Source organism: Mus pahari, chromosome 2 (assembly GCF_900095145.1).
Source record: "Mus pahari chromosome 2, PAHARI_EIJ_v1.1, whole genome shotgun sequence".
NCBI lineage: Eukaryota > Metazoa > Chordata > Mammalia > Rodentia > Muridae > Mus > Mus pahari.
The window spans coordinates 163,059,505-163,067,442 of NC_034591.1; the positions used below are offsets into that span (position 1 = coordinate 163,059,505).

At 42.2% G+C, this 7,938-nt stretch overlaps 1 pseudogene; it reads right to left on the bottom strand.

Moving 5' to 3' along the window:
- Positions 1 to 4,157: 4,157 nt before the first annotated feature.
- LOC110316960 overlaps positions 4,158 to 7,938 on the bottom strand; it is an 8,662-nt pseudogene continuing 4,881 nt past the window's right edge.

Genomic DNA, 7,938 nt, shown 5'->3' on the forward strand with positions numbered 1-7,938 from the left:
GTGCAAATATGTGTGTTCTTCTGTAATTGGGTTACATCACAAAACAGATGATATTTTCTACTTCCATACATTTGCCTAAGAATTTCATGAATTCATTGTGTTTAATAGCTGAGTAGTACTCCATTGTGTAAATGTACCACATTTTCTGTATCCATTCCTCTGTTGAAGGACATCTGGTTCTTTTCAGCTTCAGGTTATTATGAATAAGGCTGCTATGAACATAGTGAAGCATGTGTCCTTGTTATACGTTGGAGACTCTTTTGGATATATGCCCAGGAGTAGTATAGCTGGGTCCTCATGTAATACTATTTCCAATTTTCTGAGGACCCACCAGACTGATTTCCAGAGTGGTTGTACCAGCTTGCAATCCCACCAATAATGGAGGAGTGTTCCTCTTTCTCCACATCCTCACCAGCACCTGCTGTCACCTGAGTTTTTGATCTTAGTCATTCTGACTGGTGTGAGATGGAATCTCAGGATTGTTTTGATTTGCATTTCCCTGATAACTAAGGAAGTTGAACTTTTCTTTAGGTTCTTCTCAGCCATTCAGTATTCCTCAGATGAGAATTCTTTGTTTAGCTCTGTGCCCTACTTTTAGTAGGGTTAGTTGGTTCTCTGGAGTCTAACTTCTTGAGTTCTTTGTATATATTGGATATTAGCCCTCTATTGGATGTAGGATTGATAAAGCTCTTTTCCCAATCTGTTGGTTGCCATTTTGTCATATTGGCAGTGGCCTTTGCCTTACAGAAGCTTTGTAATTTTATGAGGTCCCATTTGTCAATTCTTGATTTTACAGCACAAGCCTTTGGTGTTCTATTCAGGAACTTTTCCCCTGTGCCCATGTGTTTGAGGCTCTTCCCCACTCTCTCTTCTATTAGTTTCAGTGTATCTGGTTTTACATCAAGGTCTTTGATCCACTTGGACTTGAGCTTTGTACAAGGAGATAAGAATGGATCAATTTACATTCTTCTGCATGCTGACCTCCAGTTGAACCAGCACCATTTTTTTTTTTTAGATTTAAATGTACTTTTTTTTCTTTTTTCTTTTTATTTTCTTTATTTACATTTCAAATGCTATCCCGAAAGTTCCCTTATACCCCCCCACCCCTGTACCCCTACTCACCCACTCCCACTACTTGGCCCAGGCCTTCCCTTGTGCTGGGTCATATAAAGTTTGCAAGACCAAGGGGCCTCTATTCCCAGTGTGGATTCATTTCTGGGTCTTCAATTCTGCTCCACTGATCTACCTGCCTGTCTCTGTACCAATACCATGCCATTTTTATCACTATTGCTCTGTGATTAGAGACTAAACCACCAACCAAAGAGTACACATGAAGCGACCTGTGGCTCCAGCCACATAGCAGAGGATGGCCTTGTCAGACAACAGTGGGAGGAGAGGTCCTTGGTCCTTTGAAGGCTCAATGCCCCAGTGTAGGGGAATGCCAGGACAGGGAAGCAGGAATGGGTGGGTGGGGGAACACCCTCATAGAAGCAAGGGGAAATGGGATAGAGGGTTTTCAGAGGGGAAACCAGGAAAGGGAATAACATTTGAAATGTAAATAAAGAAAATATCTAATAAAATTTTTTCAAAAAAAATTCATCCCATGGCCCAACAATGGCTATGCTTGCCTTCATAAGAGAAAACCCATCAACACACCAACAGGGATGGAGTAGGAACTTACCAGACCCCACCCTGCTGATGGCTGCTGAGAGATAAAAAATCCATTTTCTTTAGGGATACAGTCACTGGTCACTGGTAGATTGTCCATGCTCCAGTGGATGGCCCTACATTTGTGCACATAATGGATTCAGTGGAGATATATATATATATCTCATATATATATATATATATATATATATACATATATATATATATATATATATGTATATATATATATATATATATATGAGAGAGAGAGAGATGAACTAGGGAAGGGAATGTGAAGGGGAGTTGGGGGAATAGAGAGATAGTGAAGGGTAAATATGATCAAAATAACCTTGTAAATATGTATAAATATCAAATAACTTTTAAATTAACAAAAATGAATAGACAACATAAAGCGACACCTGCAGTGAGGAATGGGGTCAGAATCTGGACCTGAGTCTGTGTGACCCTCATGCTGATGTCATTAACCTGTAGGCATCCCTGTCTCCCATGTAATCCAAGATCAGAGACTGTAGAGGCTGGCTACTTATCTACCATGAAATGTTTGTGCTACATTAAAGGATCTTGGTGTTGGCGGGGTCACATGTCTTTGAAAACACAAGGTGGCTGCCAACCTATAGTGACTCCCTTGCAGGCAAGTGAGCTCTGTGCTCCCTATAGTGATCTGGGCTACCCCTCTGTCAGATCTGACCAACAGAACATGATCAAAGTTTCACTGTTAATTTCAAACTCAAATCGGAAGGGACCAGCAGCTTCTACTCTCTGCCTCCTAGAATATGTTCTCTGACAGGAGATGAATACCAGGTGAGAAATCCAATGATCCTGAGATAGCCACACTTGAAGGAAGCTCAAGCCAGCCAGTCGAAGAAGCTGGGCTAATGAGGAAAGATACCCAGCCTGTCTTGGCTGTTGCAGCCACCACAACCCAGGCTTCAGAGATGAGAAGGAAAATCCCCTTGGCTCTTCAGCCCTACCAACTCAGTAAGAAGGAAAGTTCAACATATACGTCAGTCCCACAAATCCGTCCCCAAATATGAGCAGCTGTGAGTACCAGCTGAGGTCCTATGGGCATGGAGCAAACACAGCTATGCCATGTGCCCTGCTGGAATTCTCACTCAATGCTGGGAACATAGTGAAATGTTTGGCATTTTGTTCTGACAGAGTATGGAGTGATACCTTACACAGAAGATCTTTTGGCAATGTGGTGGAAGTAATGTACACATTCCTCACACTTGAACACCCAGGCACACGCGTGTACACACACACACACACACACACACACACACACACACACACCGTTTCCCCTGAACTCCTCTGTTTACTTTACAGAAACTCTGAACCCTGGATCATTTCAAACATCTTTAGCTTTATAATTCAGGCTATAATGAAGTACAACCAATGCCAATGCCCTTCCACAAGGGGGTAACATCTTATTCCTAGATTAAACTTGGGCTGCAAGAATGGTGTGAGTCCTTTTTATCCAACTCCCCCCTTTTCTTTTACTTTGGAAAACATAACTTTGATAGAACACAACAGAATGAAGAAATGATGATGTCTATTTCACAGTTCCTATCACATACTCATCAAATCTTTTTTATGTGTCTTATGTGTAGCCCAAGCTGGCCTAAAACTATGGGCCCTTCTACCTCAGCCTCCCAAGCGCCAAGATTATGTATGCACCACTAGTTCTGAATTTATCAAATCTTGACACGCTGACCTTATTTAAAAGTTACATATATTTGGAATCTCTTCTCCTGCTGCCTCTTCCAGCCCCTCCTAGAAATCATCATTCTGAATTTGTCCTTAACCATTCCTAGCCCATGTACATAAAGGAACAAATAAAAAGCAGCAATTGGACTTATTTTCAAACTTGGAATCAATGTTATCATTCTATTAGTTACTTTTCTATTACTGTGATAAATGTATGACTCAATGGGTGCTGTGGCTCCTGTCTTTTTTTTTTTTCCTAATAAAAAAAATAATTGTATTTACTTAGAAGCATTCAGAATTTCTACAAAACAGCCGCAATTTTTTTTTTTTTTTGCAATTACAGAGTGGTATTCAGTTAACAGAACAACAATTAACTTCATCTAAGCTGCATCAGAGACAACTGAAGATGAAAAATAAATAAATAAAACCCAAAAATAAAACCAAAAGAAAAAAAGCCAAACTACTGTCCCCATATATAACTAATTGGTGCTATGCACCAACAAGAACCTGCTTTAAATTTCCATGCCAATTTACACCCCCCCCCCCAGTCTGTACCAGGCAAGGTTAGTGACTATTGAAAATACCACCAGGACAGGGCTATCTAAAGACACACTCGGTAGTGTTTTAACTAAACAAACAAACAAAAAAAGACATTGTACAGCTTAAAAACAAATCTTACACTGCCTTACATTTTAATTTTTTTCTTTAAAAGGAGTTGTGTACAGGGGGGTTAAATGCTTTATAGACCAAAAAAAAAAAAAAACAACTGCGCTAGAACCAACTTATTTATCTTCTTCATCTTTCTATTCTTCCTCCTCTTCTTCATCCTCTTCATCCTCCTCATCATCTTCCTTTTCCTTCTTTTTCTTGCTCTTTTCAGCCTTGACCAGCCTCTTTTTCACTGCATCAGGTTTTCCTTTAGCTCTGTGGGCAGCAATATCCTTCTCGTATTTCTTCAGCTTGGCAGCCTCCTTCTCATAGGGCTGCTTGTCATCCACTGCAGTGTTGTTCCACATCTCTCCTAGTTTCTTTGCAACATCACCAATGGATAAGCCAAGATGCTTGCCTTTGATTTGGGGTGGTACTCAGGACAGAACAAGAAGGCTTTGGGTGCTTGGGGTCCTTGAACTTCTTTTTGGTCTCCCCTCTTGGGGGATGTAGGTTTTCATTTCTCCTTCATAACGAGCCTTGTCAGCCTTTGCCATATCTTCAAATTTCCCCTTTTCTTTAGCAGACATGGTCTTCCACCTCTCTGAGCACTTCTTGGAGAACTCTGAGAAGTTGACAGAAGCATCCAGGTGCTTCTTCTTGTGTTCCTCGCGGCAGGTTTGCACAAAGAATGCATATGAGGACATTTTTCCTCTCGGCTCCTTACGATCAATCTCCTTTGCCCATGTTTAGTTGATTTTCCTCCACGAGGCACAGAGTCACCCAGTGCCCGTCCAGCTCTCGCTTGCCCCGGCGCTGTCTCTATGGAGCTCAATGTACTGAAATGGTTGTGAGAATGGGAGTCACAGCTCCTGTCTTTAATTCCAGCACTTGGGAGGCAGAAGCAGGCAGAGCTCATCGAGTTCAGGGCCAGCTTGGTCTACATAGCAAATTCCAGGCTAGCCAGGGCTACACGGTGGCACCCTAGGAAGAAAATAGCCTACTATGACAAAAGCAACTTATAAAACAATTACATTTACTGGTTCCAGTGGGTCAGAGTCCACAGTGCCAGCAGAAACAGCCTAGAGCTCACATCTCCATAAGCAGGAGACAAGTGGCAGAGTCTTTTGAAACATTAAAGCAAGCCCATCCCCAGTGACACACTTCCTCCAACAAGACCACACCCCTTAATCCTTTCCAAACAATCATACCATCTAGGAACCAAGTATTCAAATATATGAGCCTATGGGGGCTATTCTCATTCAAACAACCACAATTACAATACCCCCAAATAAGTAAATTGCATAAATTGTACAATAAAAATTAATTATACCCCAGGGATTCCAGAGCAAGCTGGCTGGCAAAACTAGCCAAATAAGTGAGCTCTGAGTTTGATTGACCAACCCTGCCTCTAGGAATAAGGTGGAGTGTGATCCAGGAAGATTCCTGATGTCAACCTCAGGCTTCCATGTGCACTTGCTACACTTGTGTCCACACACATGCAAACATGCATGTAATCACATGCACCTCCACTAGAAAGAAGGAAAGTCAGAAGAACCCTTCCCTTTTCCATAGAAACCACGGTTATGGCTTCCTCATGTCCTCATGCACCATGAGCCCTAATGAGGTGCTGGTATAAATTTTTGTAGTATGTGCCTGTGTGCATGCATGCATGTTTGTGTGTGTGCATATGTGTGTCCATGCATGTGTTTGTGTGTGTGCATGTGTGTGTCCATGCATGTGTTTGTTGTACGCATATGTGTGTACATGCATGTGTGTTTTTGTGTGTGTGCATGTGTGTGCACATGCAAGTGCATGTATGTACATCCTGTACCACCTGGCAAAGCCCTTCATGCCTGAAATGGTGAAGCCCCGAGTCAGGATGGTTTCTTCTCCTCACTGTTTCTCCTGTCACTTCATTTTTGCATCATCTAAGATCAGATTTAAAAGAAAAAAAATTCTAGAATCAAGAAGCACTGCTGGATGCCCTCATCTGGCTGCAGGGTGCTCTGCAAAATGTATGTTCAATGTACACTCTGCAAAATGTATGCTCAATGTCTGCTTTTTGAAGCTTCAGTAACACAACAAATGTGCTCCTGCTTCCCAGATGGAAGAGCCTCAGCTGGGCATGGAACAGGTGCGTAGCTTTGTGGGGAGGAGAGAGACCTACTTCCTCCCTGTTCTTTGTGTTTGGTATGAATTTATTATGGCACAAATATGAGAGGGCGCCCAGGGGACAGAAGAGGAAGAAAATGATTTTAAGGCATGGGATTTTTCAAATGTGTTTGTGTTTTGCCACGTTTTTGCTTTCCTTGATTCCTTAATTCAGCAGCATGCTGTAAACTGAGGGTACAGTTATAGGCAAGATAGTATTCCAATAACCACAGAAAATGTTCATATCATGGGTACTTCAATTCTCACTCTTTGCTCAGTCCCAGCAAATGCTCTCTTTTATGGGACTTGCTCACAGTCATTCTCTGCCTGCCTATTCATCCATTCACCCATCCCTACTCAGCAAATAGATGTCAAATGCCCATTTTCCCAGCAATGTTCTAGGACCAAGGACATCATCGTGAACCATAGAGACAAGATGTGATTTTTCTTTCCAGTTGAGCAAGGCAATAATGGAATGTGAAATTGGGGGTGACAGAAGAGATGGCTCAGCTGGGCTGGTTGGGGCAGCCTCCTTCAGCAGGTAAAGTCTAAGCCAACCCCTCCCCCCATGAGTGGGCAGCCAGTCCTGCTAACCGCTCCAGATCTGAGAGCAGTGAGCAGGGCAGGGCAGGGAGAGGGAGTCAGGTGTCAGCCATAAAAGACAGTGAAGGTTTCTTCTGAGTGTTACCGAGTAGTCTTGGGTTTGTTAGTTTTATTTTGGTCTTTACATATTGGAAAGATAAATATATTTTTTAAAAATTTAATCAAATATCTAATAAAATAAGTTTTAAAAAAATTAATCAAAGGTCAATGACTCCATGAGGGTGCTTGCGACCAAGGTTGACAACCTGAGTTCAATCCCTGAGACCCACATGCTGGAAGGAGAGAACTGACTCCAGCAAGTTGTCCTCTGACCTCCATAGTCACACACAGACATACACAGTGAATAAGTGTAGTTTTTTATTAAAATACTCAATAGCTGTTTGAATCAAGGAAGCTGGTAGCAGGTGGTTAGGATGCCAATGAGAAGTTAGAAGATCCTGTGTTGTGGCAAGGAAGGACAATGGAAGCCTAAGGGTGCATTTCTTTATAGAATGAACAGGCTCATAAATGAATGAATATATAAAATAAATGGATAGGATGAGGGAGAAGAAAAATTCCAGCATACCTGGGTGTGAGGGTTAACAACTGTATAGAGAGCAAGGAGAAAGACCAGAAGAGAAATTGCTGAAAATGACATCAGAGATGATAAATTCTCAAGAAGACATGAGAAGTACAAGGAATAGAAAGGATTTTGTGTGTGTGTGAGAGTGTGTGTGTGTGTGTGTGTGTGTGTGTGTGTGTGTGTGTGTGTGTGTTTTGGAAGGGTGGAGAAGAAGAGGCATCAGTAGCCTGCTGCTTGAATTTTTTTGGTATGTTTTCTTTTTCTCTTAGATATTTTATTTATTTACATTTTAATGTTATCCCCTTTCCTAGTTTCCCCTCTGAAAATCCCCTATCCCCCTCCCTCTCCCTGCTCCCCAACCTACCCAATCCCATTCTTGGCCCTGGCATTCCCCTATACTGGGTCATAGAACCTTCACAAGACCTAGAGCCTCTCCTCCCAATGATGACCGACTAGGCCATCCTCTGCTACCTATGCAGCTACAGCCACAAGTCCCACCATGAGTTTTCTTTGACTGGTGGTTTAGTCCCAAGTTGCTCTGGGGGTACTGGTTAGTTCATATTGATGTTCCTCCCATGGGGCTGCAAACCCCTTCA